This window comes from Malaclemys terrapin, chromosome 6, assembly GCF_027887155.1.
Source record: "Malaclemys terrapin pileata isolate rMalTer1 chromosome 6, rMalTer1.hap1, whole genome shotgun sequence".
Taxonomy (NCBI): domain Eukaryota; kingdom Metazoa; phylum Chordata; order Testudines; family Emydidae; genus Malaclemys; species Malaclemys terrapin.
In genome coordinates this window covers 79,046,204-79,070,092 of record NC_071510.1, presented here as the reverse complement: position 1 = coordinate 79,070,092, position 23,889 = coordinate 79,046,204, and the positions used below count along the sequence as shown (strand labels likewise).

At 41.8% G+C, this 23,889-nt stretch overlaps 2 long non-coding RNA genes across 2 annotated transcripts in view; both read left to right on the top strand.

Annotated features, from left to right (window-relative positions):
* LOC128838864 (uncharacterized) overlaps positions 1-20,222 on the top strand; it is a 167,820-nt gene extending 147,598 nt beyond the window's left edge. Inside the window, exon 3 of the long non-coding RNA XR_008445294.1 lies at positions 19,616-20,222. This is a non-coding gene — a long non-coding RNA (uncharacterized LOC128838864). The remainder of the gene's footprint in view (positions 1-19,615) is intronic.
* A 1,109-nt stretch (positions 20,223-21,331) lies between these two features.
* Positions 21,332-23,020, top strand: LOC128838865 (uncharacterized). The gene is made up of 2 exons (XR_008445295.1): positions 21,332-21,456; positions 22,451-23,020. It is a non-coding gene; the product is annotated as an uncharacterized LOC128838865 (long non-coding RNA).
* The last annotated feature ends 869 nt before the right edge of the window (positions 23,021-23,889 follow it).

Genomic DNA, 23,889 nt, shown 5'->3' with positions numbered 1-23,889 from the left:
TTAGTTCACCTCCTCTAAGTGTGTAGCTAAATCCCCAGTGTCAGAGATGGATCACCCCTAGAGCTCATAAAAATACTTCTCAGAAGCAATTTAACATGAATGAGAGTGTTCCAAATGGCAGGTATCTTCAAAAAACCAGAGGAGGTACAGTACTCTCGGCTCCCAATTCAAATTGTACAGGTAACAGACTGTCCTACCGATATGCTGCAGTATTTCCCAAAATGGGAAGTGGGCTCCCTTTCGGATCCAGACTAGTTCACTTTGTCTGTTAAATGGCAGCTCCTTCTTTGTTTTAGTTAGAAAGAGTTTTTGTTTTAAACTGGAAATAAATGAAGACATTTCCCAGTCCCACATTGCTCCTCTCTGCAAAATATATTTCAGATTTTTAAGAACCCTAAAAAACTGGCATTTGGTATTTTCATGCCTACATGTTGCAGGCATTCTTATATTTTGATAATAAGAAAGGGTATGTCTGGATTTGCTGTTTTACATCTCATGCCAGCCAATGCCATGCCTGCCACTGCCATCTTCTAGTGTTGCATTTTCTTTGCTATCACATATCCCATGGCGCCACTGTGTTTGGCATCACCAGGATATGGGAGAAATATAGAACTCTGAGAGCTTGTTTTTTGCAAGAAGAGTGTAGCTGATTAATTCACCTTACATGTTTGAAACTTCTAAAAAATTTGAGCAACTAAATAATACTGTGCATTCAAGTGGTATTACCTCCAAGAAAGGAGTTTAATGAGCAGATGAGTATGTTTTAATTTAGACCTACAATAGAGGTCTTTTGAAAGAATTCCCATTTCAAAGATAAACCGAATGTTCTTGGGCTCTAATTTATATGTTTACATTTTAAATGTGCTTAAATCTATTCTTGTTCAAATTTTAAAGTTAAGCAGGTGCTTTAGTGCTTTGCTGAGTCAGATCCTTAGAGGTCTATTCTGCATGGTACTGAACAATCTGGCTTTGATGCCTCAAGGCACTTAAGGATATAGTTAAATTTAAGCAGGAGCTTAAGTCGCATTGTGGTTACTCTTAGCTCTGGTCTACACTGGGGGGGATCGATCTAAGTTATGCAGCTTCAGCTATGTGAATAATGTAGCTGAAGTCGACGTACTTAGATCGACTTACCGTGGTGTCTTCACGGCAGTGAATTGACTGCTGCTGCTCCCCCGTCAACTCTGCCTGCACCTCTCACGGAGCTGGAGTACAGGAGTCGATGGGAGAGCGCACAGGGGTCAATTTATCGTGTCTAGTCTAGACTAGATGCGATAAATTGATCCTCGCTGGATCGATCGCTGCCCGCTGATCCAGCAGGTAGTGAAGACATACTCTTAGTGATTGTTCTTCAGATGAACCCTGAATGTCCAAGTAATGGATCTTGTCCGTGGAGGAAACAAAGGATATTATCCCAAAGTGTATGACTACATCCTTTGAATCATAGTTCTGTAATGAAGTAGATTTCACCCTAACCTTTTACATATTTTGGGAAGGCTAGTTCTGTACACAGTTATTTGCAAAGGACAGAGAAAAATTAGGAAGTTCTTTGTGATTCAGCTCAAGCACCAGTGTGAATGTGCAAGATGCACAGTAAACTTTGACAACGTAGCTAGTAAAATATTATCGTTTTCATCTTCAGAACAGAAGAGTGGATTTAAGAAATGCACCATTGTGTGGCTATGAAATAAGTAAAGAAAAAAATAACGACAAAATTCTACATAACGTGGCTCACAGCCACAGTCCATCTTTATTCATGCCATAAATGCAAAAAGGCTGCCTGGCATGAATGAGATATTCTTGAATTTCCTATTGTTGAGTTGCTTGGTTTTTGGTTTAGTTTTCCCTAAAATCCTAATGTTAAATTTTTGTTTGGATTGTACTTGTTTTATAAGGGTAAACCTACTGGTATAAAAACCTTCAGATGAATTAATATATAAATTGCTCTGAGTGTAAAACATAAAAGGTAGCATTTTAAAAAAAGAATTAATTTATTATGTAGCCAAGAGTTAAGAAAGGCTTTTAGACTAGTGGTAACTATGCTAGTAAGAGCCATGCACTTTGAATGGTTTAAAAAAAATGTGAGCCTGATCTTCATCTGGTACAAATCAGCATTGTTCCATCTACTTCAGTTTACACCAGCTGAGGATCTGGCTGTGTATTAATTATCAGGAGACATGTTGTGAGCACAAGCAGTAATATTTTCTTTTCGACTTTGATATTAGGTATAGATTCATTTTCAAATTGCCAGAAAAAAAGTGGTCCATAATACAGCTCATCTTCACTTGCCCAGTTTTTCACTTTTTAAAATCAAAAGCTTTTGATTTACAAAAGACCCAAAGCATCTTACAATAATAAACACACACCTACACATATATTTTCATTCCTAACTAAAATAAGGCCAAAACAACCCCCCTCCATTAAAACAAACTATAATATTCTACATCCTAGACATTGCAGCAGCATTATTATAAAATGTACTGATTGGACTATTACTTTAGAAAAATGTAGAACATTTGTATATATACGGTATTGGTTGGCTTGAGCTGAGATTCAGCTGAAAGCAAATTTTTATAGGTGAGTTACACAAACCTCTCAAAAGCAGGCTTTCTAATGGAAATGCCGACAAACGCTCATATAGAAGGACATGAAAATCATGGCTGTAACAAAATAATATGAACTTTATTTTTTTTTCTGAAGGATGTGTGGTTTGGAAATTTATGGAGACATCACATGGGAACTACAACTTCTAGTGTATGGACTGGCAACTTGCACTGCTCTTGTTTGACCTAGATACAGCTTAAAAAGAATGTTGGGCTGGGGGGAAATCTGCTGCACACTATTACTCTCGGACCATCAGCACTCCCTGTAACATTGCCAATAACAAATTCTCTGGATAATGTGTTTAATATAGCTCTCCCAAATGCGGAGGGAAAATGTATAAAGCTGTCCCTGGGTTTATTAAACTACACATACAACATGTGATAGGACAATTCTTTCTAAATTCAGAGAGTACTTCTGATGGTAATCTTAACAGCAGCATTAGTGGGTTCGGACAGACGGCAGCAAATCATTGCCTTCGGCGCAGATAAAACACTGATACACATTCTAATGGTTAAAGCAAACAGACTGATTCCACATTCTAGAATTTTTCTTCTTTTACAGTTGCAACTCACTGATCTATTCAAAATACTCTAGAAAGTAGCAGCATATTTTCCCTATCTGGAAGGCATTATTATTTATTATTTACTTGTGTAAATAATACACTGGCCAATTGTATGTGTGTCCACCTTTATCTGATTGATCTACTGCTGCCCCCGCCTAATGGATTTAGGGCTAGATTAATAAAGAAGCTTAGGCATGATGACATTCAGCATCATCACATCTAACTTTTAGGCACCTAGAAAATCATTGGGATTCTCAAAGCCTGAGTTCAGTACCTATGCTCCCTATGCAATGAATGGGGAGAGGCAGGTGCCTCAGAATGGGATTCACAAAGGCCAGCATGATAAGCAACTCCTTGCCTAAAATAGCCAACAGGAGATGCCATGCCAAGTCTGTGTGGTAAGCCCTGCCCCTCTCAGAGATAGGTGCCAAGACCATGCTGCAGTGAAGTGCCTCCCCCTGCTTGGGATTCTTAGCTGCAAACCTCTCTTGGTGCTAGGTGCCTATGTCATATTAGCAATGGGAGGTGCGGGGGAGGGGGTTATGGTGGTGCCCACCTTACAACTTTTAGCTGAGTGGTTAGGGTACTCACCTGGGATATGGGAGATCCTCCCCCCATTCAAGTCCCCCCTCTAGCTGAGGGGGAACAGAGATTTGAAGGCGAAGTTGCCACCTCTCAGATGAGTGCTGTAATCACTGGCCTGAGGTGGTGTTCCCTCAGTACCTCCTTCTGAAGCTATTCCTCTGTGGATTATTACCAATATGTATATATATTGTCTCAGATGAGCTGGAATCCTGGGTCCCCCAGGTGAGTGCTCTGACCACTAGGCTACAGAGTTATGCTCATGTCTGTGCCCAAAGTGCTCTCTGGTCCAGTGATTCTTTCATTATTTATCCACAGTGGAACAACTTCAACAGGCGGTATTGAGGGAGCCCCATACCAGAATATTGCTGAGCCCAGTGGGCAGAGCACACACTGGCAGATTCCAGTTCAAATGCCCTTTTCATCCTCAAGTGGAGGGGGGGCGTGACGCAGGGGTCACTCACATGCTCGGTGAGTGGTCTAGGGCTAAAAGTTTTAAGGTGGGCTATCTTGTGTAAACTCATCTGTAGGGGCCTGATGTCTGAGCACGCTTACTATGATCAGGCCCTGCAAGTGATTTAGGAGGAAGACTACCTGTCTTCCCCTGGTTTGTGCATCATTCTGGGGCTAAGGTGTTCAAATGCCTGGCATGGGGCTGCAGTGTGCATGCTCGGAGACAGAAACATAGGTGCCTAGGCAACTTTTACAGCAAAAATATAGGCATCTGCAAGGGTTTAACAGCTGAGGGCAGGGTGGGGGGGTGTTGTGAATCCCAGTGTGGCCTGATTCTGGGATTTAGTCACCTAAAGAGACAGGCACCTAAGTTCTTTGGCAGATCTAGCACTTAGTGTTCAAATTCAAGTAGTAGAAGATGCTTTAGAGAGAGAAGCCCCCAGGTTTAATCCCTGCTGATGACTGAGTCATATTACTGTAGTACCCAGGGCCACAATCAGAATCTATATTCTTACAAATATTCAGTAAGAGACAGTCCCTGTTTCAAGGAGTTAAATATATATTTTGGTCATAAAACTTTAAAATTTAAAATGTAAAAATGAGAACATAACGAAACATCATCAGAGAGAAAAATAGAGGGACCAATTCTGGGCTGTGCTCCAGCTACTTTGCATGGCTGCTGGTGTAAACCAAACTTAAGCCTGGTGAACCCAACCTCCAAAGTGTTTCTCCTGCATAGACTGTTCCTTGTGTATATTCCTTCACCTCACCCCCAGCTCCTGTCATAAGGGGCATGACCAGTCGAAAGAAGCCCTGGCCAAAGCTCATCTGAGATCCTGGCTGCTAAAGCAGCTTATTTAAATCTGAAAGTCTAAACAATTTAATACTGAGAGAGTTTATGCCAGAAAAAGCCTGTCACGTAATGTCTCATGGCAGACTGCACTCTCAAATCTTCCTTTATAAAATACTGCAATATTTTCTTACCTTTGTTAAAGTCCTTGGAAGAGAATGATCTTGTAGGAAATGTCTGACTTTATTCAAAATATGGTTGTCATGCAAAGTCCAGGACGGCAATGTTGTGAAGGAGCAAAGGGAGCAACATTCTCTGATCGATTCACTCTTTATCTTTGGAAGGTACCTGAATGTCAATTTCCAGCTTAGTATGCATATAATACTTAGAACTGGAATCTATATGCATTCCCCCAATAAAAGGTGACTCTCTTCTTTCTGTACAGCCAAAGGGTCACAGTCGTAAGGAACTAGAGTGGAAGCAGAATGCTTCCTCCAAAACCTGAAGGATATAATTTGTCAGTAAAACTATTAAGAAAATGAGTCTCTTCTGCCCTTTTGTTTGCTCACCCTAATTTTCAAAAGCAGGGCTCTTCTTGTAAGAATAAACTCCATTGATAGCAATACCCCTTATCTGCTGGAGTCTCCGACTCTGAAAAAGCAGAAAGGTTGCATAAACAATAGATCTATATGATCTGTAGTGTCCTCAATGGATTGTCTAATCCAATTTCTCTGTTTCCCATATTTTTAGATTTACAAATGTTTCTTAGGAACCTTCTAAAGCAATGCTCCTATATTAATGCATAATTTACAGACAATAACTCACAGGCTGCTTACTGCAGATCTGTAGGGCAAATTCTGCTCTTACTTATATCAATATAAAATCACAGTAATTCCCATTGACTTCAGTACTTCAATTGCTTTCAGTTGTGCTGATGTGAAATTTGAGGAACTTCAGTGATTGCAATGGAGTTACTCCAGTGTAACTGAGAGCAATGGAAACACTCAGATCAAAGGAGTTACTTCAGTTACACTGGTATAACAGAGCCGCCAGGATATACACCAGCTGAGGATCTGGCCCTATGTGCTTATATGATGTCTGTTATCACCTCTATTGAGGTCACTGAGATTTTTGCCTGAAAACAGAATAGTGCCCTATGTAGGTAAGGTGTTATTTTAATTCTCTGTGTGCTTTTGTCATTGACACACAGACAGACACACTCTGATTATTGCTTGTAAGAACTTCGCTTTCAGAATTGGATCATTCCCACTTTTCCCCGTGGAGATTTGAAAATACAAAATGTATTGTACCATTTTGATAAGCTCCAAGGAACCGTCCAGTTTGCATAGTACATAGCAACAAGTGACCTGTTAAATGATGACAAATCCTTTAGCTTCTGGCTTTAGACCTTTGACCTCTTGACATTAGGCTGTATCCAGGGAGCAGTCTTGAGAGAAGAATGCAATAAACTGCTTGTAATCTAGTGGTCTCAAAAGAAATTACATCAAAACCAGCTGCTACACCTCTAGTCATTAAAGACTGACAACTTGTTAACTAAAATAGGGCCATTATATTATGAAAGGCTTGTTTTTGCAGTAGCTAAAGACCCATCTCTTTCCCCCTTTCAGAAACCCCAGCAAATGCCATTGCAAGTAAACATGTCCATTTACCATTTAAAGGTATGTAAGTGAACTGTGGTTGACTGCAGCATCACCTTTTGATTTTTGATATGTTGAGTTGTGCTAATTAATCTGCTAAGAACTTCGTGATCTCTACAGAAATACTGTGATTACTCACACTGTGTGAGTATTTCCAATTGCATCTGAATTGATATCTAGTACTATTCGCTTGGATTTTGAAGCAATGCAGGATTGCAAGATTTCGATTGTTTTTTCTTTTTCTTTTAAAATCAGTAGAAGTAGATGTGAGGGTTTTATCATGAAATAGAATCTACATTTGCTATTTGGATGCTTCTTTGTGCTAGAACTTGCTAAAGATTTGAACCAGAAGCTGCAGCAGACTGTACCTGACAATGGATATGCCAAAGCTTTGCTGTGGGACACTTAAAATACAACATACATATTTCTAGGGAGTCCATCCATCCACACAAGCATTTGAAATACAGCAAACATCACTACTAGGCTTAAGGGAGGAAGCTGAAAGTAGGTGCATGGAGAGCACATCAATGGTTGAAAAACTTGTGATGAATACATTTTGCTAAGTGCCTCTTAGGAACACAGCCGGTACAAAGGCAACAGTGCTGAGCGCATCCACAGAAGCAACTGGAATTGCCACCAGCTGGGAAATATATCACTTGAGAAAGGAGAGGAAAAGAGCAATGACAACAACCATTAACGTTGCACCAAATTGGGAGTCAATGATATCAGAACTAATTATCTACAGCCCAGCTCACCAATGGCATAGGTAAAAAGGAGGAAAACTGAGGAAAGGCAAGAAGGTTAAGCCTTCATGGTAGTCAATAATAGTTGGCTGGAGGGACCCTTCTATACTCTACTCTTATTAAGGTGTTCCTGAATATGACCACTATCTATATTTTGGTTCCCAGCTATACCAAAGGTAAAATCCTAGCCCCGTTGAAGTCAATGGGAGTTTTGCCATTGACTTTAAGGGGGCTGGGATTTTACCTCAAGTCCTATTAAGATGTAATCATAATAATGATTAATACCTCTTTAGTTCATGCAGATGTTCAGCTTCCAAATGGATGTTGTGAAAAGAGGAAATGTATGTTTCCTGCTGATGCAGGTAAGAAATGTATAAAAACTGAGGGTACCTAATAAGATGAGGCAAAAATATTGAGCTACTATGAAGTCAAACCTGAAAAGCAGGTGAGATTTTCTGGAAGTCTGTTTGCCCCTGTGTATTAAGGAAAATTGGTCTCATGGAAAATGCTTGCAGGGATTGAGTGTGAAAGTCACTAAGCATGTGTGTAGGTGGAAGACATGCAAGACAGGGAAGGTGGCAAAACAGCAGAGAAAATTATCAGCTGTTAAATTGGAGTCCCGGCTGCAAAACACCCAACCACTGGTTGTCAAAAAATAAGGTAGTGTTATTATGCAAGTTAATACTTTAATATTGCACTAGCTCAAAGTGGAGGGAACTTTACAATGACTGTACATAGGAGTAAGAGTTTTTTCAGAGAAGCATTTTTCTGTTGTAGATTTGTTCAGCATTTGTCCTAGGAACTGCTTATGCTTATGTTCATATGCGGCCACTTGAGATCTATTTTACCCTCATGCTACTCTCAAAATTTCCTATGGACCAGTGACATGATGAGCAGTTCAGACCTTCCAATACTCTTATGAGTCACTACTCCAGAGGGGATGGAACAGACGAATAGCCATTGTTTGGTTGTTTAAAGCACACCTCTGCCCCGATATAACACTGTCCTTGGGAGCCAAAAAATCTTACTACATTATAGGTGAAACTGTGTTATATTGAACTTGCTTTGATCCGCCGGAGTGCGCAGCCCCAGAGTGCTGCTTTACCGCGTTATATCTGAATTCAAATTATATCGGGTCGCGTTATATCAGGGTAGAGGTGTATCAAGTTGTTTTTCTCAATATTTTCCCATGTTACTTAGCAAAAGAAAATAAGATAATATGTTCAACTATTCTATAAAAAAACCCTTACTTTCTGAAAAGCTCCATAACGATTCATTTGGATGAGTGTTCATCTGCCAAATAGGCTTTTATTTGGGATACTGCAGAATACTATTTTGTCACACACCCTGTTCAATATGTATGTGACAAGGACAGAGAGGTGGTCTGGTTGTTCATGTCCCTACATGTGGGAGTCTGTTTCATTGCACTTGTTTGGTGCCATTGATCAACTTAGCCAATGACCTGGGTAACACTGAGGTAGCTAAGACTTAAGGCTTGGCTACCTGGGGAAGCTATTGCAAAATAATCAGGGGGTATGAATTTAACAATAGCTATTCTACATTAATTCCCTGTGTGGACACTCTTATTTCTCACTGAATGCCTTTTTGCAATTTAGCTAAATCTACTTCCTATAGCAATAGCTATTTCCCTGTGAAGGCAGGCCCTTAATCACATGAGACTGCTGGTAGATAGGGACAAACAATTGAAGAAATGGCACAGATTGTTTCAATTGAGGGAGCTTGCTCCTTTTTACCTACAGAGATCTGGTTCTTATGTTATATCTTGGGGATTATATTCAGATAGCCAGAAAGTTACAACGGCAAAGTGCTTCTTGACCAGAAAAGTGCTTCACAGAAAGTTGCAACTATTGCTTCTGCTGCAGTCCTCGCCACAGCAATCCACATCCCTGTCACCTCACGAATGGATTGCTGCAAACGTGCACTATGTGGGACTGCACATTAAAAACACTTGGAACTTTAGTGGGTGTAAAACATGGCTGCCCACCTGCTGTGTGATGGTTCTCACAGGGAACCAAGATCTACACTAGATCATATCCATGAGAAACTGAAGGGGCTGGTTTTAACATACAAAGCCTTACATGGTTTAAGCCATGGTTATCTGAGACCACTTCATTCCTTGTGTGATATCATGTCAGTTCAGATCAGCTGAAGTGCTCAAGATAATGCTCCCTGGTGTAGACATGAAGAGGTTGGAGACAGGGCCTTTTCAGGAAGAGGTCCTTGATTTTGAGCTTACTATGCCCAACATGTGGAAAGGAGGACTCTCTATTTTAGTGGAGCAAATCCCTGTGTAGTCCATAAACAAATGATCTGAAAGGAAAGCACTACACTAAGGCTCCCCAATGTCGAGGAATTGTCATCGCAATCCTTGGGCCACTTTGCATGGCGACACACTTCTGTAACCATTTATAAAAGAAACACACTGGCACAGATATCTAATTTATCTATCTATACACAATCACGAACACTTTCTTAAAGTCCTTTTTTCTGTTGGGGAGAGGGAGAAATAAGAGAAACCAAACCGACACAAAGTACAAGGATGGGGGTCATCCGAGAATCTTCTCTTTGTTTGCAGCGTTGCTCCTAGCAGAGAAATATGCTGTCATTCCTTGCCTGTTGCTCCCTGACATTATTACCCATATATGTTACGCCAACCTTCCTTCCCAATTACTCCTAAGCTGCCACTCCCCAAACCATAAAGGCACACATGCTCCTTTGGTTTGGATGGGTTATTCTTTTTACTTTTTTCTTAAAGAGGATAAAAATATTAAGTCACCTACTCTGACAATGTAAATTCACTCTAGACTGAAGTGAATGTGACCCTAAAATTCCTTCAAAATAAAAATTATTTTAAATCAGATTACTTCCTGATGGGAATTTTGTAGGATTTTCTGCCTCATCATGGAGGGGGTGGACTTTCCTTTCCTTACTGTGGAATATTAAATAAAAAAAACTATAAGCAGAGGGTTTTAGTCTCTGGAGCCACATACTGAGGGAGGTACTATCTCCTTAAATGTACAGGAGGCCAAATGTTACGTTCCTTCTTGAAGAAAACCACGATTTGAGGACTTCAGTAACTCAGACATAGGTTAGGGGTTTGTCACAGGAGTGGGTGGGTGAGATTCTGTGGCCTGCATTGTGCAGGAGGTCAGACTAGATGATCATAATGGTCCCTTCTGACCTTAAAGTCTATGAGTCTATAAAAACCAAAGCAGCTTGAAGTCAAGTGGAATTAGGTTCATAAGAGACTTTGTTGGATTGGACTCTTGGGGTTAATCCTTAAAATTACTTTGGAAAAATTTGCTTGTGAAACCCTGTGAACTAAATGATATTCTCACCTCTGATTTTTCTTTTATGTATTAATTTTGTATTTATTAATACCTATGTGCCAGTTTATTTCCTGGGATGAAGGATGCTCTCTAGTTGTCTATGAACATATGTGTATAAAAAAACAGATTTCCGTAGTCTACATGCTATGGACTAATTTTGCACAGCAATGGCAGTAAAGGGAGGTGCATTTCTCATCTTAAAGGAACGGGCACAAAGACTGGCATTGTTAGATGTCATTACTAACTGAAATCCTTGTATTTCAGTGTTGCACTTCAGATTAGAGCAGCCTCATAGATGTCAGTTTACACAGCCACTTAAACCAATTTTACCTAACACCCAGCCAGAGAATAGGCCCTATGTCAATTTTTGCACATTATAATTATACCCCTTTTGGAATTTACACATCAGTTCACAGAGTCAGCCAGCACAGGTGCAACTACATCTGTGCAAGAGAAGAATCATTTCAAGAGTGCAGAGTGGGTGGCGTCCAACTTTACACAGGGGCTGCTGTTTACTATATATTTGATACAACCAGTAGAGAATTGAACCCTCTGTGAGCAAAGCATGACCTAATGCTAGCCAATGCTCTCAGCGTTTTGATTTCACTAATAAATTCATCCTGTGTCTAATGCTCATTTAAACTAAGGGCCCATTACACCACTGTGACAGGATAAAAGAGCCTTAAAGTGTGTACAAATAAGGCCCTTTGCCCGTTCTAGTAGTGTAAATGAGAATCAGGCTTTAAAATATAGAATTTGAATGGAGTTTTAAAATGCTTTCCTTTATATTTCTGAAGTGAGTTGTTTTGTTTTGTTTCAGTTTAGATGGCTACCTTTTATTCGTTAGGATTTCAGCTGCACATGAACTCAGACTCTGGGCAGCTTTTTTACTTACCATATTGTGTTTTGTGAAACCTTGGCATAGCCCTCTGTTGGTCTATGAAGATTTATTTTATAGACTGAAATGTATGTTTTAGGGACCAGTGATGTAGAAACTGACAGCCTTCAGGGTGTAGTCATCTTTGTCTGAGTCACTTGTAAACTGCTGCAACCAAATGACAGTTTACCAGCATGCAAAGCCATTAGAAATGCACAACTGACTGTGAATGTATTGGAACAACATATCTGATCTCATTTGTTGTTTGTTGTACATGCTTAAGTTTATCAATCAAAGCCTACAAGCAGGAAGCAAAATACAGTTATCTGATTGAAATCAGACTTCAGTCCTCTGTCCAATACAACAAATAATAAAGTGTAGATACTATCTCATATAATCTAGATTATAAAGCCTGCACACCAGCTGTTAAAACCTGAGCACTGCACAGTGGTTAGCAGGCTACCTCTCAAGGCAAACTAGAGAGAAATATAACTGCAGCTACATATATATATAGAGAGAGAGAGAAATTTAAATATTATATGTAGATTATATACAGAGGGTCTGACTCTTTTCTCGCTTACATTAGTTTTACACCAGTATAACTTCATTAAAGTCAAAAGAGCTACTATGGATTCACAGGACTGTGAAAGAAGAATCAGACCCTGAATCTACAAACTCTGTACATAATAGGTTTCATTCTTGAGTGAACAGGTTTTGAAAAACCAAGTCTCCTCTGCTCTCCTGTGTCTTTTATTTGAAAGTGCCTCACAATATGCTGGAATATATCCACTAAATAATTTCTTTAACTAAGTAGCTGAGTTCGGGAATATCTGAGAACTTGTTAGAAGTCACAGCTGGGTAAAACCTTCTGATTTTTTTTTTTTATTGGTTCAATCAAAATCTTACTGAAGTCAACAGAAAAACTTCCATTGAGTTTTATGGAGGATGAACTTGGTCCTAAGCAGTTTTAGTATTCTTTTAAAAGAAAGCCTGGAAACCTACAGGTTTGTAAAATAGTTTGTGTTTTGTTTATATTTAATATAGCCATGGTTCATATTTGGCATAAACCATTTCACCTATTATACACTCTCTATTCTGTCTCAATGGTGGTGTTAATATTGACTAATACGATAGTTTCCATTTTCTTGCTGCATTTAATCTACTCATCAATTTTCCATTAAATTTTTAATTCTTTTTATAGCCTGCTTCACACAGCCTTTATACATTTTTTCCATACTAAAATAAACTTGATTTGCCTGCCATAAAGAGTTATCCGCAGTTGCTAAATGATTACTAGGTGGCATGTTTTGTTGCATTTACTTAAAAATAAAAAAGCAAATTTTTAGAAATGCTTTTGTCAGAAATGTGAACACCACCTCCATAGCTTTCATCTACTGTTTTGACAGCTCACTGAATACTCTCACAACTTTTCCTATATGGTAATATCTCCCATTAATTAATACCTTTTCTCTGCTCCCAGTTTTGATAGATTTGCAGGAATCGTTAACACAACACTCACAATGACAATTGTTTGGATATGTTTTGTCCATGTGCGTAAAGATCTTGAATAGTAAATGTTGTCTACATAGGAAATTAATGTGAATATTGGAAGAGAAATGAATGTTGTTAAAGTTTTGTTGTAGAAAGAAACAGTCCTGGTTTACATTTCATTATTATTTCTCCAGCTTTGTAGAAAATTTTGGTGAAACATTTTTTTTCTTTGCATGAATCAGCTAAGATAGTAGAATATTCATGCCTGTAGTTTTTATGAATCCGGAGAAGCAGTTTCACTAATTTGCTTCTCACACTCTTATGTTGGGTTGTCTATGGAAAGAACCCCCACAAACAAATTTCAGGTGTCAGCAGTATTTTTCTAGGAGACATGTACAGTATGTGTGCTTGCAAGATACTGAAAATAAATAGTGAGAGGGAAATCCTACCCCTAGTGATGTCAGTGGAAAAACTTCCATTACCTTCAATGGTCAATGGGAGGTGATGTGGGTCCTATATGCATTTCTGCTTCCCTACTGCCACCTCTGTGATATTTATCAACAGGGGATTGCAAAAGTGCACCAAACTGGCAAAATAATTCAAGGCTGAAATCTGCAGTGAAGCAAGTTGTGGCTAGAGCTTGGAAAGGACAAGCTTCTAACTTTATCATTTCATCTCCAAACAACACATATGTGGGAAGCAGCTACTCATCCATCTTAACGAGGTGTCCAGAACTGAACAAATAATCTTTTCAAATTATCAAATTGTAAATGTAAGTAATATGCATGTTCTCAAACACAATTGGTAATTTGCATATGAAAATCAGTTAATTTCACATCCAAATGTGTGCTTCTGCAGGCAATTACTGATTGATGCGTGTAAACGAGGATTTTGTGCACTAAGGGCTTGTCTACACCGGCAATTTACAGCGCTCAGGGGTGTGAAAAAACACCCTCCTGAGTGCAGAAAGTTTCAGTGCTGTAAAGCACCAGTGTAGACGTTGCACCAGCACTGGGAGCCATGCCCCTCATGGAGGTGGGTTTTTTAGAGTGCTGGGAGAGCTCTCTCCCAGCGCTGCGCCACAACCACACAAGGCACGTTAAAGCGCTTTAGCATTGCCAGTGTAGACTAGCCCTCAGAGGGTGAAGCCCTTAGTTCTGTGGGCACAACTAAGACACACATGAAAATTTTGCCTTAAAATGTTAAGACTGTTCTCTTGCTTCTCTCCAAAATAAACCTGCCCCTTCTGATGTCACCCTCTGAGGTATGTCCCAATTCCTTGCTCCACCACTGATTTCCTGTGTGACCTTGGGAAAATCACTTAGGCCTTGTGTACACAGAGGAAATTCACAGGAATAGCTATTATTATTATTTGGATAATCATTGGGCATACAAGCCCAGTCCTGGACCAGGATCATGTTGTGCTAAGCTATTCTGGAATAATGTAGCTATTGCAGAATAACTGCCCAATATGGACACTCTATTCTGAAACACAAAAGTTATTTTCTACTGATTACCTGAAGTCTGACTATGTGTCAGTTGGCTGGGGAAAGAGAGAGTAAGAGCTATGTCCTGTGTATACTACACATAGAAGATGAGCACTCTGGGCCTGATCCAATGTCCACTAAAGTCAATGGAAAGATTCCTACTGACTTCAATGGGTTCTGGATCAGGTCCTATATGAGGAAACCTAAAAATATAAAGTGATGCAAACAGTGTGAATGTGTGATGTATGGAAGAGAGCATAACTATCCCCTAATGAAAAAAAGTAGAAGACATGCTATTAAATTTGACTTCTAGCATTATTATTTTAAGCAACAAAATGTCGTACCAATAGCCCATGTCTTCTGCCACTCGAACCCAGAGAAGAATGAATCTAGCCAGTAAATATATTACACGCTTACCTAGAAAAAATGAATGGAATGACAAAGAAATAATATGTGCCATAGGGGCATCATGTCAGAGGTACCAAAAGTAACATTTCTAGGAATGATATCATAGCATCAATAAATACTTTCCTTCTCCCATAGATACTGGATAGTGCTTTCTCCCATCCCACCCCTCATGCTTGGGAGAAGCTCCCCATAAACATCTGCAATCTAACAATGTATCCTCCTTTAAAACCCTCCTTTAAACTCTCCTTTGCCTACAAAAATATTGACTATGGTTAGGCTGCTGGTGTGCTGAAACCACTGCCTCTCATGCTGACCAATACGGTCTCATTGAGTACATCTACACTGGAATAAAAGACGCACAGCACAGCTATCACCAGGATCAGCTGACTCAGTCTCACGGTACTCAGGCTGTGTAGACATTCAGGCTCAGACTAGAGGCCAGGCTCTGGGACTCTCTCCCTTCACAGGGTCCCAGAGCTCAGGTCCAGCCCAAACATCTACATAGCAATTTTACAGCCCTGCAATCTGAGCCCTGTAAGCCTGAGTCAGCTGACCCGGGACAGCTGTGGGTGTTTAATTGCTGTGTAGATGTACTGTAAGTTTCCTTGCACTCTCCCATCTGTCTGTATGTATCCATCTGTTTGTATATATCCATCTGTTGTTTCTTGTCTTATACTTACATTGAAACCTCTTTGAAGCAGGGACAATCTTTTTGTTCTGTGTTTGTACCAGACCTAGAACAAGGGGGTCCTAGGTAATGATTAGGACTCCTAGGCACTATGATCATACACATAATAAATAATAAATAATAATAATAATACTGGTGGCTATGCCAATGGAGTATTGCCATTTAGAATAATGTACACGATTTTCAACTAACACCAGGAAATAATGCAGAAGTGAATGTCCCAAGCAGTATTTGCCCATATTTACCTTGCATTTGTCACTGTTTTTCAGCAAAAACTAAGTTGTGCGCAAATAATTCAGACTGATTATGTGTTACCACATTGGAAACCTGCCATTCCTGGTGGGAAACTGTAGGTGTTGCTGAAGCTGCATAGTTGGGAAGGAGAGGCAGGTGACCTAAAGGTCCCTTAAATTTATTGCTTAATATTTTTTAGTCCCGTCTCAGATATCCTCTGTTTTCCTTCTTGGATGATATACTTCAGAATGTATTTGGATTTGATGCATTCCTCAGTTGTTTGGGTTTTTTAAAGTAAATTCCCCAGAAAACCAGCATAAGTGGATTTTAACTTGCTAGTGAAGCATGCCCTAAGAGAAACTGTGTAAGGTAGTGAACAGTCTGCAAGAGCTATGGATTATCTTTAAATTGAGAAAAGAAAGATCTGTAGAAAGTTTATTGTGTTCCAGGGGACTTGAGAGTAAATGAAAGTGAGTCTCTTTATTACACTTTAAAAGGAAGTTGGTTAAAGAGACAATACTCTAAAGACAATACTTGAAGTTTAGCCTTCAAGTTCATCACTTTTTTTTCCTACTGACCAATTCTCTGAGCACAATCTGTTTCCAGTCTTTTTGTCATCAGAGTGAAAAGGTCAGCGCCCTTTGACATGGCATGAGCCGCTGAGTGAATCAAGGGAAATGACACCACCAGAAAGAAAGACAGAGAACAGAACTGTGCTTAAAACAACTTCAGAATTGCATCAACCTCCAAGCAAAGGAAGTTGTTCAGAGGTCCCCAGGAGTAAGGACATTGTTTAGCCCCTTGATTTCCTTTAAACTATTGGATGCCTACTATCTTTAAGAACTTTGTACTGATATGTCCACACACCCTGTTGAGGCATTTCAAGTTAGGATATCATTCTGATGAAGCATCGTTAGAACAGTCTAAAAATAGGGGTGTCAACAATAACACTAAGAGAATGGAAAAGTTCCATCAGTCTAACACAGATGAAAAAAGAGACTTACACTTATCACAATGGGAGAAAACACAGCATGAAACATGAAAAAAGTTGGTATTTTCTAGACATATCTAGTGAAAGAATGACTATAATCTAGCTCCTTTATACTAATATAGCCTTACTCAGGGATTAGCAACCTTTGGCACGCGGCCCGTCAGGGAAATCCGCTGGCAGGTCGGACGATCACAGCTCCCACTGGCCAATAGGGGCTGCGGTGGGCGGCGGCCAACACATCCCTCAGCCCGCGCCGCTTCCCACCGCAACCCCCATTGGCCTGGAACGGCAAACCGCGGCCAGTGGGAGCTGCAATTGGGTGAACCTGTGGCCACTGCACGTAAACAAATCATCCCGGCCCGCCAGCGGATTTCCCTGACGGGCCGCATGCCAAAGGTTGCCGATCCCTGGCCTTACTCATCAAAAAAGACTAAAAGCACTTCCCTCCAAAGCATAGTTTACTATGAGATAACATATTTGTAACTTAGGGCAGATATACACTTAAAATGCTGCACCAGCACAGCTGCACCACTGTAGCGCTTAAGTGAAAATGCTCTTACACCGACAGGAGAGCTTCTCCCATCTCCCAGAGAGGCAGTAGCTATGACAGCGGGAGAAGCTCTCCTGTCAACACAGCACTGTCTACACAGGGGGTTAGGTCGGTATAATAACATCACTCATCAGGGATGTGGACTTTTCATACCCCTAAGCAATGTAGTTACACCGATATAGATCTGTACTGTAGACCTGGCTTTAGATAAGAATTATATTAGCAATATGAAGCAAAATTAGATCTATGCTCTTCCCTAGCTTTCTCCTTTCTGTATGTGAAGTTGCTTATTATAAAAGCTCAATAAAGTAAGAATAGGGTGGGCCAAATTTATTCTACTAGGACACAGGTTATTATAGGGAGGAAGTGAATGGGCTGTTAAGCAAGGGAAAGGCTAAATATTTCAACATGTATCTCTGATAGGAAAACTTGTTGACAATGACCCATTTTTCAGCATCAAGGTTCTCCAAGCAGAGTTGTTGGTTTTTCCATTCAATCAATGCAGTGGGTGAGTTACTGTGCAGCTCATCTCTCCCCTCCAACCCTCCTCATCCCATCCCATTCCCAAAGGATGATGAACTCTGTTGGATTCTAGAAATCTGGAGACTAAAACTGACCTACCATTGTACCACGCCTGGTGTGGCATTACAAACACTTGTGGTGTATGTTCATGGATGCTATGGGCTCTATATGCCACCTCCGCCTGCATTACTCTCCCAGATTACCATTATTTACTAATAGGCTGAAACAAATGCAGTGTGAAGGAAGGAGGACCGGATCTTCCCTGGCCTAAGCAAGTTCAACTCTTATGCCAGGAATGCATCTGGCTAATGGACAAGAGCATCGGTGAGAGAGGTCCAGTGCTAAAGCCTTTGGATTGCATCATAGACAGTTTGCTAAACCAAGGCCTTATCTGCAGTGAAAACTAAAAGGTCATTCTTTTCCTTCACCAAAGTACCTTATCTACAAAGTCACAAGCAGACTATGCCAGGTGGTGAACCATCTGACTAACCCAGAATGATTTCATCATAGTTAAGAAGAGTGGAATGTTTTGTGATACAAGGAGTTGTCAATCAGTTTTGCAACTAAACATTTTGCAAAGGTTTCAGGGTAGTCTCTCTGGTGCTATGGAAGGAGTGTCAAAGCAGGAGGAAGAAAATGCACCATTTTCCCAGATTGAGTTTCATTTATTTACAGAACCAATGCTTCAAAATGCCATAAGAGAGGTCCACTTGACCTTCTGTGAGATGGACCATTGCTCTGGCCTTCATGGGTGGTGGAATTCCTAGGGCCTGAACTGATGGGCACCATTAATGTCTATGTTGGGGGGGGGGGAGGGTAGTTGTTATCAATGCCTAAACATGCTGTGGTCCAGCCCTTGATAACAAAAAAATAATTTAACATTAATGATCTCAATAGTTACCTCCCTTTTCCATGGAAGGTCAGTGAAAAGATGGTTCAACTATAATGCACAGCTCAGAAGAATATTACAATTCTATATCTGCAGAGCTTCACTCTATGTCACCACATGCATCTCTGGATATCTACCTCTGTTGGAGAAATTGTGGGGACAAAGGCAATTCAGCATTTATTAACTGACACTGTCCAGTGGTTCAAGTCCTGACAGAGGTGGTTTGTGATTTATCCACTCTGCCTGTGTCCCAATCACCTTTCAACCCCCCCGATTTAATTCACTTTGAGATTGAGATAAATGAGCTTTTCTAGTTTTTAGGTGTTTAAGTAATTACTACACTGCTTCCTTTTTCACAGTTAAAAACAAAATACAAAACAAATCTCTCATGATGATGCACAAGGCTGCTGGAACTATGACAATGGAGAGAGACGGATTCACCCAAGCTGGATCAGGGAATTGTTTATTATATCTGATTGCACCAGCTGACCCTCTTCTCTAGCAGGGAGGAATCACCTGGAAGGACAGAAGGTTGTACTGCCACCTGACTTTCTGTGGGATACTTCGGGGTGTGGAGAGGGAATCAGCTTCTCGGCTCTCTGTGAGCTGAGGGGTGAAAACATTATCAACTTGTGGCCTCAAATGTCTAGATTTTTCATGGAGAAAAAAGCTTGTTTCACCTTACTTTTTGTTTGTTTCTGAATTTTAAAATACTTTAAATGTTTTTCTTTGGTAGATTACCAGTGAAGAACTTCACAGAAGAAATGTAGTATAAGGAAGAATTTGACTAGAAGATGGCTGACGGGATGAAGTAGGAAACTGTTCCAAGCAAAAGAGGTAGCATGGAAGAAGCATGAAGAAAAGACTGGAGAGGGGTATATGCAGATAATATTCAATGCCTATAATAAGTCTTGATGATTGTATGTCATATTTTAATATTACTTTTATTATCCCTGGTTTATTACAATAAAAAGTGACTTTTAAAAAAAATTAAAAATAGGCAAATGAGAATGTGGAGACTTTTCCTATTTTAATGGCACTGTTACACAATGTCTTGAGTGAGGGGGAGAGTTTCTTGTGAGTATGTTTTTAGTGTAAGAAGAAAGGCTGTAGTGTTGTTGGTTTTCTGAAGTAGCCTCCTTGGGCAGTTATGGCAAGCAGCAAGGATGTTTGTTCTCTGCCTGAATCTCTAACTAGAGTTAATCCTTGAAGCACAGTTGCTCCCTGGGAGCAGGGTGTTGGACTGAGGTTCTTGAAAGAGGGGATTGCCTGCATATTGTTGTGACTGCCTGTGTTCTAGGACTGGTGTATCTATGTAAATAAAACAAGTTGAACTAAGAATACATCAGATTCTATGTCACTGATTTCTCCTTCAAGAGGGAACCATTCTGCAAGACTCCAAAATCTGCTACAGCATGGCAGAGGGGTGACATTATCTGTCCATCTATCTACATATAATGTACTTATCACCATGACATTGGAGTGCCTAGCTGAGTTCTAGCAGATTATAATGGTGTTAGCAGATTTTTTAAGATAGCTCGTGTGTGGGGACTGAAATTTTAGAGTCTAGACACTCCTTTTAAGGCTTTCCAAAGTTTCAACTAAGGCCTGGTCTACACTAGGCGTTTATGTCGAAGTTAGCGCCGTTACATCGAATTAACCCTGCACCCGTCCACACCGCGAAGCTATTTAGTTCGACATAGAGGTCTCTTTAATTCGACTTCTGTACTCCTCCCCGACGAGGGGAGTAGTGCTAAATTCGACATGGCCATGTCGAATTAGGCTAGGTGTGGATGGAAATCGACGCTAATAGCTCCGGGAGCTATCCCACAGTGCACCACTCTGTTGACGCTCTGGACAGCAGTCCGAGCTCGGATGCTCTGACCAGCCACACAGGAAAAGCCCCGGGAAAATTTGAATTTGAATTCCTTTTCCTGTCTGGGCAGTTTGAATCTCATTTCCTGTCTGGACATCGTGGCGAGCTCAGCAGCACTGGCAACGATGCAGAGCTCTCCAGCAGTGATGGCCGTGCAATCTCAGAATAGAAAGAGGGCCCCAGATGGACTGATCGGAAAGTCTTGGATCTGATCGCTGTGTGGGGCGATGAGTCCGTGCTTTCCGAGCTGCGCTCCAAGAAACGGAATGCAAAGATCTACGAGAAGATCTCTAAAGACATGTCAGAGAGAGGATACAGCCGGGATGCAACGCAGTGCCGCATGAAAATCAAGGAGCTGAGACAAGGCTACCAGAAGACCAAAGAGGCAAACGGACGCTCCGGATCCCATCCCCAGACATCCCGTTTCTACGAGGCACTGCATTCCATCCTAGGTGCGGCCGCCACTACTACCCCACCACTGACCGTGGACTCTGAGGATGGGATATTGTCCACGGCCGGTTCCTCGGACATGTTAGCGGACGGGGAAGATGAGGAAGGAGATGAGGAGGACGAGGCAGTCGACAGCGCTTACAATGCTGATTTCCCCGACAGCCAGGATCTCTTCATCACCCTTACAGAGATCCCCTACCAACCGTCCCCAGCCGTTAACCCGGACACAGAATCTGGGGAAGGATCAGCCAGTAAGTGTTTTAAACATCTAAACATTTATTTTTAACAGAACAGGAATATTAAGAATAACAAAAATGGGTTTCTCATGATTAGTTTGCCCTAGGCGCTTAACGTTTCAGTCCTGGGCAGTGCCACTATTGAAAAAAAATCTAACAATGTCTGGTGTAGCATGATTGTTCTGCCCAAGCCGCTCTACTGTTTAGTCCCTACCAGTGCAGCTATAGTAAAATGCGGTCTATATGTCCGGGGATAGAGCAGAAATCCTCCTGGGACATCTCGAGGAAGCTCTCCTGGAGGTAATTGGAAAGCCTTTGCATCAGGTTCCTGGGGAGAGCGGCCTTATTGGGTCCTCCGTAGTAGGAAACATTTCCGCGCCACGAGACAAGCAAGTACTCAGGGATCATTGCCCTGCAGAGCAGGGCGGCATACGGCCCTGGTCTTTGGAGGCTTTCCCGAAGCATTCTTTCTTTTTCGCTGTCTGAGATCCTCATCAGGGTGATGTCACTGATGGTGACCTGCTTTGAATTAGGTAGGGGAATGTTAGTGTTGGGACTGCTTGCCCGTTCCTTTACAGAACTGTAACCGCTGGTTTGCGGCCACGCGGTGGAGGCGTGAGAGGGGCAGCCTACAGGGATCTTTCCCGGGGACAGCCGTGAGGGGGTGGGACAGGGGCAGAGTTCCTGCTTGCCGGATTGCTGGCAGCAGGGACTGACATTGCTTTCAATGTGAAATGAGGCCAGTGCTAATATTAAAGTTTTAAGCTGCCACAAGTCTACGGCTTACCATGTCTGCCTGCTACAGAAATTCCGGTGTCCTGCCCCGCTTCTCAAATCTGCTGTGCAAGACCCCAGGCACTGAATGCAAAGGCCGAGAATTCGACCTTGTGCTGAGTGCGCATGTGATAGGTGCTGTTTATGGTCTTGTTCACAGAGAAAGACTATGTTCTTTGTTCACAACTACATTTATCTTTCTGAGGAATTCACTCCCTTTTTCCCATTCCCACAGCCACATCTGCGACTGTCTCACAACCTAGCCTGGCATCACACTCCCAGAGGCTAGTGCAGATTAGGCGTAGGAAGAAGAGGACACGGGAGGACATGTTCTCGGAGCTTATGGCCTGCTCCCAAGCCCAGGCAGCACAGCAGATCCAGTGGCGGGAGAACTTGTCCCAAATGCACCAAGCAAACATGGATCGGGAGGAGAGGTGGCGGCAGGAAGACCAGCAGGCGACTCAAACGCTGCTTGGACTACTGAGGGAGCAAACGGACACGCTCCGGCGCCTTGTGGATGTTCTGCAGGACCGGAGGCAGGAGGACAGAGCCCCGCTGCAGTCTATCTCTAACCGCCCTCCCCCGCCACCAAGTCCCATACCCCCCTCACCGAAATTGCAAAGAAGGAGGGGCGGCAGAGTCCGTGCTAACTCTCACTCCACCCCTGCAGAGAGCTCTAGTAGTAGAAGGCTCTCATTCCCCAAAATTTGACAAGTTCTTTCCTTCCCGCCTCACACAAGCCCCCGTCCAAGTTTCACCTCCCAGTTCCATGTGTAGTTGATAATAAAAAATACGTTTCTGTTAATTACTTTTTCCATCATGTTCTTTTGGAGGAGGGGGGGAAGGGGGTTGGTAATTGGACAGGACAGTCACCTTTGGCAGGGTACATAGGCGGGGGCAGGTCCAGCAGCAGGGCACATACACAGTGCAGTGACTAGTTACCCTGGTCAGTCTGGGAGGTGGTTTTCATGTTCTGTGGTGGGGGGTGGGTTGCTCTGTGACTTTGTGGCGGGGAAGGGCAGTTACAGATCTTAAGCGGCGGTCCTTATCCTGGATCACAGAGCCACGCAGCAGGGGATCTGTAACCGTCCTCCCCCTGCCACAAAGTCACATCGCCCCCCCATACACACAGTCCCGATCAGGAGGGGTGACAGGCTCCATTGAAACAACCAGTCCACCACAGCGGAGCCTGTCAATCCTGGAGTTTAGAAGCTTCATTTGCATCAGTACACTACACCCGCTCCCCACCACAGTCTACGTCCCAGTTTTAAAACATTCCCGCGAAAACAGTAATAAAGACAATGGTGTTCATTAACAAAGTAGAAGTGATTTTATTTCTAAACGTGTGTTGGAAGGGGGTGAAGGGGGTATGTAACTGGAGAGGATAGTCAACATTAACTGGGTAAAGAAACGGGGGCAGGTTCAGCTTCTCTGTACACTAACTTAAAAGTCACAGGTTACCCTGCTCAGTCAGGAACCTAGCTTTCAAAGCCTCCCGGATGCACAGCGCATCCCGCTGGTCTCTTCTAATCGCCCGGCTGTCTGGCTGGGCGTAATCAGAAGCCAGGCTATTTGCCTCAATCTCCCACCCCTCCATAAAGGTCTCCCCCTTGCTCTCACAGAGATTGTGGAGCACACAGCAAGCTGCTATAACAATGGGGATATTGGTTTCGC